Genomic DNA, 9634 nt, shown 5'->3' with positions numbered 1-9634 from the left:
ACTGCTGTGAACTTCACATAAAGGGTGCCAGGTGTACATCTCACCATAACCCCCTTATAAGATGTGAATGAAACAGTACATACCTGCTTGTAAGACTGCTTCAGATATTATGGCCAGTCCTAGTACAACAGCAAGCAAGTTTCCTGAGTAGCCTGGTGGGGAGGGCCAGCATTAGGGCAGGACACACAAGACAGCTACCCTGGGCCCTACAGCTCCAGGGTGCCCCACTGTCGGGACATCTCTTCCCCTTAGAAACATAGAAACATAGAAATATATGGCAGATAAGGGCCACGGCCCACCAAGTCTGCCCACCCCAATAACCCTCCCCTACCTTTCTCTGTGAAGAGATCCCACGTGGCGATCCCTGTCCATGTTGAAGCCAGGAGAGACAGGCAGGCCTGGAGAGGGGAAGATGCTGGATGGAAGGGCATTTGGAAAGAACAAGAAATATGTTGGAGCAGGGGATGGAGAGGGAGGGAGAGAAGGTGAAATGGACAGGGGGCAGGAGGGAGATGGCTGGGTCATAGAATGAGAGGAGGAAAGAACATCAAGAAAGAGAGGAGGAGCAATGTTAGAACATAAGGGGGAGGGAAGAGAGAGGAGGTGATATAATGGTTCATGGGGGAAGGGGGACAGGAGGAAAGAGAGATGGGATAGGGAGATAGTAGAGAAAAAAGGACAGGGATATGTCAGGTCATGAGAGAGAGGGAAGGGGAGATGCTAGGTTACAAGAATGGAAGGAGGGGATATACTGGAAATTGTGGAATCATGTGGGAAAGACCAAGGGACGTGGTGGCGAGGAAATGAATGAGAGGAGGAGAGTGAGTACAGAAGCAGAAATGTGGTAATGAGGAGGATAGTGAGTAAAGAGGTAGAAATGTGATCAAGAGGAGTACATGAAAGATAGAAGGGCACAGGAGACTGGGGAAGGTGTGAGCTACAGCATTAGAAAAGGAGATGTGAGGTGGTAGCTGAAAAATAAAAAGAAGGAAATAGTGGCATTTGAGTGGATGGAGATGCAGAAAAGAAAAAAAAGAGAAGGAAGAATAAAAAAAGGAAAGATCAGTATATTAAAGACAGGTGTAGTGAGAGAATAAAACATGACAAGAGAGAAGAGAAAATGCATATGGACAGCAAGCACTGGAAAGGAAATTTTCGGAAGACACAGGAAAACAGAAGAGACAAAATGGGACTTGCATGATGGAAAAATAAAATGTCTGGACAAAGGTAGAAAAAAAGTGTTTTATTTTAAATGTATTACATGGAATATGTTAGCTTTGGGATATGTGCATCACAGTTCTTTGTATTATGTCCAGGACAGCCGATGGGGGAGTGAGGGGTGAGTGTGGGCAGTGGCCCTAAGCCCAAAGTAGGTGGGCACTAAATTTCCTTTCTGCCCTCTCTCATGCCCCCTGCCTCCTCCCCAAATGCAAAATATAAATACATAAGCTGGTGAAGATCCCAAAGCCCAACTAGCTGAAGAGCTCTTCCTCTGCTCCAACAGCCAGAACTCTCCAAGTTCTGCAGCTGGTGGCATCTTGGGGACACTACTGCTACCGACAGAACTTGGAGATTTCTGGATGCCAGACTGGAGAAGGTAGTCTTCAACTGGTAGGGCTTTGGGATTCAGCAAGTATCACAATGAAGAAATAAAAACAGATATGCATTTCTTTCAGTACTGAACACACATGATCCTGTGCCCAAGCCTACCAAAAATTAGCTACCCCCTTGCAGTGGCTGATGTGAATAAGAACATAAGCAATGCCTCTCCTGGGTCAGACCTGAGGTCCATCATGCCCAGAAGTCCACTCACGCGGCGGCCCAACAGGTCCAGGACCCGTGCAGTAATCCTCTATTTATACCCTTCAATCCCCTTTTCCAGCAGGAAATTGTCCAATCCTTTCTTAAACCCCAGTACTGTACTCTGCCCTATTACGCCCTCTGGAAGCGCATTCCAGTTGTCCACCACTCGTTGGGTAAAGAAGAACTTCCTAGCATTCGTTTTGAATCTGTCCCCTTTCAACTTTTTCGAGTGCCCTCTTGTTCTTTTATTTTTAGAAAGTTTGAAGAATCTGGGAACCTTATAACACATCTCTTATCACCTTTTATAATATAATTAAATAATAATTTCCAATATAAAATATGTGTTATGTGAAAAACTCAGACCTAACAACCCACCACTAGTGATACACACGGAGGCAGTTGTGAATGAGACCATCATAGTTCTTCACTGTCTCATACCACCACATTATATTAAATCTTGCACTCTGTTGCCACAACTGATTACTTATCTTTTGCGGTGATTCGGTTGTGACTTTCTCCACAACTGCTCCGGATCAATTATAAAACATTTTGATGATAGCTGTCTCTCATTTCCCTCGACCCCCCCCCCCCCTAACTCGAGTTTCACGAATTGGAGCTTCTTCAGGAGGGGACACCTGGTGTGGTCCACCCACGCCCAAACTGACAGCATGAGAACTAGGTGATAAGAGATATGTGATATCTGAGAAGATTACTTGAGTTCATTGAAGTAATTTTCAATTGGGATTGAGTTCCTCAACCTTATGCCACACAAGTCACAATACTGAAATCTGCATCTTGGACTCCAATTGGCTGTTTTTACCCTAAGACCTATTAATTTTAGCTCTTTTTAGTCTCTTTACTATCATAATTTATAGTTCTATCCTTCCTTTCCTGAGCCTCAATGTAAGTAGTGTTGATGTCAATTACTATATGTTCTTTTAACCCAGTTTTTATTATTATGGAAATCGCTTAGAAATTTTATAAGCGTTGTATCAAATTTTTTAATAAAACTTGTAAACTTGTTATAAGGGGGTTATGGTGAGATATGTACCTGCAGTGCCCCACTGCACTGTTGGATTGTCTGTATGGTCAGTCTACTAAAAATGTTGGCCCCTCCTACATACCAATGACTTGTTCTGTGCATTTTTTTTGAAAATGAGCATGTTTGGTCCTGGATTTTTATGCGTGTTCTGCAAAAAAATACACCTTAACTCAGATGTAGATGTCATACTGAAAATACCCCTTAATGTCTCATGGCTGCTTCACCACTAGTGAAGTGCTGTAGTGTCGCTAATTAGTATTATTCACTGATATGAAGTGATAATGAAAAGGAGGAATTTATGTCCCTTCTTCTCTTGAAGCCTGGTATTACATAGAATGGTGTTTATATTTTCTGTATCAAAACATTGAATTTTGGGGCACTAAATTCAAAATATATCCTGATGTTTGAAAAAAAACCAAAAACGCCCTGGAGCATAGGAAAATAGTTTCTTGGTATGAAGCAAGAAGTCTTGGTCCTAGGAGTGAAATTTTTTCTGAGAGTTCCATGTAAATAAATGATTCAGTTGCAAGAAGCCTCTTTTATATTTTATGAACCAACTCATTTGTGAACATTAATTCAGAGTAAGAAATCGAACATGGTAACTCTTACCTCTGTGGTTTGAATTTAGGAGATATATGTACAAGGGCAAATCAAAAATTAAAGGCAATTGTTAATTTATGTGATAACCGGAACAGAGCTAATGAAATGCCACATATGTACTCATTTAGCTTAGAAATACCTTAATCACCACTGTTTAAAATTCTACAGTTCACTATTACTCGAAATCTTCTGATGACAAGTTCCTCAGTGTGCCACACTTATACTCTTATATTGATTGTGAAGTTAATGTGGTAACCATCCTCATCGGAACATTATGAAAAAAATTTTCTTCATAATGTTCCGATTAGGATGGTTACCACACTAAATTCACAATCGATATAAGAGTATGTGTGGCACACTGAGGAACTTGTCATCAGAAGATTTCGAGTAATAGTGAACTGTAGAATTTTAAACAGTGGTAATTAAGGTATTTCTAAGCTAAATGAGTATATATGTGGCATTTCATTAGCTCTGTTCCGGTTATCGCATAAATTAACAATTGCCTTTAATTTTTGATTTGCCCTTGTACATATATCTCCTAAATTCAGACGTAGGTCATTCTGGTTGGCCATCAACATCAAGCACACAAGAGCACATTGACAAGGTGGATGCCTTAATTAGAGAAGACCAATGGATAACGGTGTCTCAATTGACTGCAAAATTGGATATCGGTTATGGTTCTGCATTTGCCATAATGCATGGTGACTTGGGATATAGAAAAGTCTGTGCATGATGTGTTCCCAAACAGCTTACTGATCTGCACAAGCAAGAGCGTGTGGAGATCACGACTCAGCTCCTGATTGATTTCCAAGATTGTATTGTCTTGATGTAATACTTGAAAAATTAATAAAGATAAAGTAAAAATTAAGATTTCCAAGAGTGAATCAAAGTTTGATGTTTTTGGTGATGTAGATATTTGTCTACTGGGAGTTGGACTAAGACCGCGAAATCATTTCCCATAGGACCCAAAATGGCTTTCAAAGGGTGGTGAATTTTAGTCACTTATGAGCTGAACTAAATTTGATTCAGCATCAGACAGAAGAAGTTCCCTTTTTATCTTTTACAAGGAGACCTGCACAATAGAATTTGTGAGCATGGTGACAGTCTTTGCCCACGCTAAAATTAGCATGTTGTGAAATAAGACTTTAGGAAGTAATTTTATATTTATTTCATTTCATCTTCTATTCTGTTTTCCTCAAAGAGCTCAGAATGGGTTACAGGTTACACATACATAATATACAGTTAACGGGTTATGATTTGCACTGGATTTGCCATTTTATAAAAGATTTTGTGCATGTAAATCTTGGTTTTGTAAAAGGCCTCATAAAATTTCCTCATAGGCTAAATGTAACATTATGCAAAGTAACAAGAGTGTATATGCTTTTACGCAACTTGAATGCTGGCTTTTTCTAGGGTGGAGTTTAGGTAGAGCATGGGTAGAGTCAATTATTATTAAATGCAGCTGCGTTGTACGGAATTTGGGAAGACATTTTGAATATAATTTCATTTGTGTAATTAACTGACCAGGTTGAACTGTACATGTGCATTCAGATGATGTTGGACCTCTGATGCAGTCAGACATGCCAAAACACGGCCCATGTTGGGTCCCTTTAGAAGTAATCTGCATTGTGGCAGACACACTGCACACGCTGGTGAATCATTCCCAGTGTTCAAGCCAGCTCCTATGTTAGGGGATAAAACAGCTTATATTCCTTGTCTTAAGAAGCCTGAGCCCCAATAGGAACAAGGTGGGGGGAAGGGATAGAAAAAGAGAAGCAATGCAGAGCCAAAGCTCCTGAGTAAAACGTTCCCTGACTCAGCAGAATTCAGGTGGGGGAAGGGAAAGTTGCCTTTTACAAACATAGAAACATGGTGGCAGATAAAGGCCAAATGGCCCATCCAGTCTGCCCATCCGCAGTAACCATTATCTCTTTCTCTCTCCGAGAGATTCCACCTGTCTATCCCAGGCCCTTTTGAATTCAGACACAGTCTCTGTCTCCACTACCTCTTATGGGAGACACTTCCATGCATCTACCACCCTTTCTGTAAAGAAGTATTTCCTTAGATTACTCCGGAACCTGTCACTTCTAACTTCATCCTATGCCCTCTCATTGCAGTTTCCTTTCAAATGAAAGAGACTTGACTCATGTGCATTTACATTTAAATGTGTCTACCATATCTCCCCTATTCTGCCTTTTCTTCAGAGAATACAGATTGAGATCTTTAAGTCTTTCCCCATATGCCTTTGATGAAGACCACATACCATTTTATATCCTTTTTGTATCCTTTTATATCCTTTTTATATCTTTTTGAAGGTGCGGCCTCCAGTATTGTACACAATATTCTAAATGAGGTCTCACCAAAGTCTTATACAGGGGCATCAATACCTCCTTTTTTCTACTGGCCATATCTCTCCCTATGCAATCTAGCATCCGGGAGAGCACTGAGAAACACACGGGGGAATTTCTGAAACACCTGATAGCTGGTGGCCAAAGGAGGTTGGGTGAATCAGGGCACGTGCTTAGCAGCAAGAGACTTAAATTCAGCTCAGAGGATTCAGGATGGGAGGCATTCACCAGCACACCAACGTCCCTCCTGAGGTAGAAATGGAAGAGCTACCAGAGGAAACTCTGCCAGTAGCTGACCTAAACTTCCAAGGGGAGCTAATGCAGCAAGAGCCCAGTGAGTGGAAGGCTGAAATGGGGCCAGAACTCATGGAGTAGGTCTGAGCAAAACATGCTGCAACTGCAAGGCAAGAATGAAGTTTAAACTGGGTTTTGTGCTTTTTTTTTTTTCTGCTCAGCCATGCTGACCGAGGCAAAGAGTGTTAGGCTACTGAAAGCCTCACCCTGTTTGGAGAGAAGTTTTCCTTTTAAACTGTGATTTTGAGAAAAGTGTGCATAACAGAATGAACTATTGAATTTACTAATGAACTGCACAGCTGCCAAAACCAGGAAGGTGAATGAAGGGCATTATGGGAATTGTGGTTTGGTAACAAATTATATGAAGACATACAACATATAATATGTTCATATAATTCAAAATGTGTGATCGTGGCACCAAGGTACCCACCTCTTCAAACCCAGCATGCACCCAAAAAGAGGGAGAAAAAGCCTCACAGAACAGCTCAGGTTTAGAAAAGGGCAAAGTCACCCGGAGGCACGTTCAAAGAGTTAGCTGACAAAAGCTGTTCTGTGAGGGAGTTTTTTTTGCCAGTGAAAGTATTAAAAGCAGTTTTGATTTGTACCTTTTGGTTCTGTACTGCTACAATAGTCTGAGGCTTTTTCTCCCTCTTTTTGGGTGAATGCTGGGTTTGAAGAAGGGGGTACATCGGTGCCATGATCACACAACATTTTGAATAATTGTGGTTTGGTGTAATCACTGGAGTGTTTTTCCTTTTTTAAATTTAAATGAAGTATGTTTTTGCTTGAACTGAGGAAGCCCAGGGTAAAAATGGGAGAAATCCTGGTGTGCAATGTTAATTGATTAACGGTGCATTCTGACAGCAATAAAAATAAGAAGAATAAAACTTTGATGAACTCTGACCCGTCTCTACTCAGGTTTGTGGAAAATAGTGGCCTGCTAGTGAGAATTCATGAGGACACACTGGCAGTAGCCTCATGTATGACTTTTAATAAATATTATAATTTTATGAAGACTCATAGGCACCCATGCATCTTTACAAAATAGGCTTGATGCAGGTACATACTTGACCTGTCTTCTTATTATATATGTTAAGTTAGTCTTAAGAGACATTAGCAAAAGTATATTAAAATTAGGGGCAAATTCTATAAAGGCTGCTTAAAGTTAGGCTTCCACGATGTGGAATTCCAGCAACTTAGGCATCCAAATAAACTGGATAATAAGCCCAATTAATGACTTTAACTAGCAATTAAAAGTTAGACGTCCAAAGGCTGTGTGCGATTCACAAAATAGGCATCCACAATTTTGTGGATGCCCATCGAAAAAAGCTGTGCCTTTTGGATAGGCGTGGGCGTGGCTTTGATATAGATATCCATTTACAGAATCGTATGCCGCTCAGCATCCTAATGCGTCTACATTCTCACCTAAAATGTAGGCATTGCAAAACCAGATCTACTTTTGAGTGTGAGTTTGGCACATGTTAGGTGGACACAACTTAGGCGTCGCTTAAGCATCCTGGAGGCGTCCATATATAGGTGAACGGGGCTTCTATTTTGGGGATAATAATGGGAAAAAAATATTTAATAATGCATTACTCAAGCAAAGCACATGAAATATATATTGCATACTAAACCGCATTTCCAAAAGGATAAGAAAATAAGAAGTGAAACCCTACTCACAATGGCTGTGGCTCAGAGCAAGTAGACATGTCTGATGCACAATCTTGACATCATTGTGACATCATTAATATGCACCTAGATGTCAGAATGTCACTAAAAAATAGGAACACCTGGTTAAAAGTAAGCTCTTGTAGCTCAGTGGTTAAAGGCACTTCTTCTGCCTTCCACAGATCATGGGTTGAAATCCACACACACACACACCCCCCAGTACCCTAGCAGCTTCTATTTGGTTTCATAAGAGAGTATGAATTGTGGACTTTGCCATTTACATTTGGCACTCTGCCCTTTCCAGGGTCCAGAGGGAAACTTATTTTAACCTGAGATAGCTATGATCTCCTGAGGTATCATCTCACATGGCAGGAACCTCTGCCTAAAATGAAGCACATGTGGCTCAGTGGTTAAAGGCACTGCTTCCATCTTCCACAGGTCATCGGTGCAAATCCATAGTATGGTCAGGTACCCCAGCATACATTCCTTCTTTTTTTGTGACAATCTGCCATCTAGGTACATATTGATGATGTCACAATGATATCAAGATTGTACATCAAACATGTCTACTTGCTCTGAGCCACAGCCATTGTGAATAGGGGTTTTCTTCTTATTTTCTTAACCTTTTGGAAATGAGGTTTAGTATGCAATACATTTTATCATGTGTTTTGCTAGAGTAATGCATTATTAAAGTTCATTTTCCATTATTATCAAAGAGGAGTCTTCTTTACACCAAAAAATAGAAGGTTTAGTATGCAATATATATATATATATATATATATATTTTTTTTTTTTTTTCCACGTGCTTTGATTGAGGAACACAGAGACTGAAAGAGGAACTGGAGAAATATTGAAGTACATGTTTGATATTTATCCTAGGGAAATGACTGCTTATGAATCAAGAGGATATAAGCTTGGCTGTTGAATTGACATGTGGTTTAATATCTGAGTGTGTGTGGTGCAGTGGTTAGAGTTACAGCCTCAGAGGTTGTGGATTCAAACCCTTCACTACTCCTTGTGACCCTGTGCAAGTCACTTAATCCCCTTGAGCCCACCTGGACAGAAAGGAAATATGATAAAGTAGCTGGATATAAATAAATAAAATAGTGGTGCTTCAGTAAAATTGGGCAGCCTTCTTCATGCCATTTTACTGCATACAATTTTAATGTAAAAGCAGCATAAAATTTCCATCATAACACTAAAACACGATAATGTTATACATATGAAGATGTGATGCCTAAAAGGTGATTCTATAAAGCACGCCTAATTATGTAGATGCGCTTACATTTGTTGAGCGCGATTTTCTATTATGCGTTTATGCTTAATAGAATCGCGTTGATCATTCTGCTGTTGAATGTCTAAATGATTCCTAACTTATAGACGTCCTTTACGGAATTTAACCTTTAGTGTCTAACCATATCTAAATAACATTTTAAAGCTGTAAACAGAAGTAATGTTGTAGGCTTTCCTTAGTAGATTTTACTATGGTCTCATTGATGCCAACAAAATTGATATATTTGATTTTTTTTAGCCTGTTCTCCCAAAGGAGCTCAGACTGGGTTGCAAATCAGGTACTCAAGCATTTTTCCCTATCTGTCCTGCTGGGCTCATGGTCTAATGTACCTGGTGCAGTGGAGGATTAAGATACAAGGAACAGTGCAGGGTTTGAACCCACAACCGCAGAGCGCAGAGGCTGTAGCTCTAACCACTATTCTCCTCCTTGGTGAATGTTTGCCATGCTCACTGCCTTTTGAAATGAGAACCCATAACCATATTGTACCTCATCAACAGTCCTGGACCACCCAAATTACAAAATAGAACTGGATTATCCACACATCCCCAGAACAATTATTTATTTATTCCATTTTCTGTACCATTG

This window comes from Geotrypetes seraphini, chromosome 9, assembly GCF_902459505.1.
Source record: "Geotrypetes seraphini chromosome 9, aGeoSer1.1, whole genome shotgun sequence".
NCBI classification, from domain to species: Eukaryota; Metazoa; Chordata; class Amphibia; order Gymnophiona; family Dermophiidae; genus Geotrypetes; species Geotrypetes seraphini.
The sequence above is the reverse complement of the archived record's forward strand: the minus strand, read 5'-3'. Positions refer to the sequence as shown.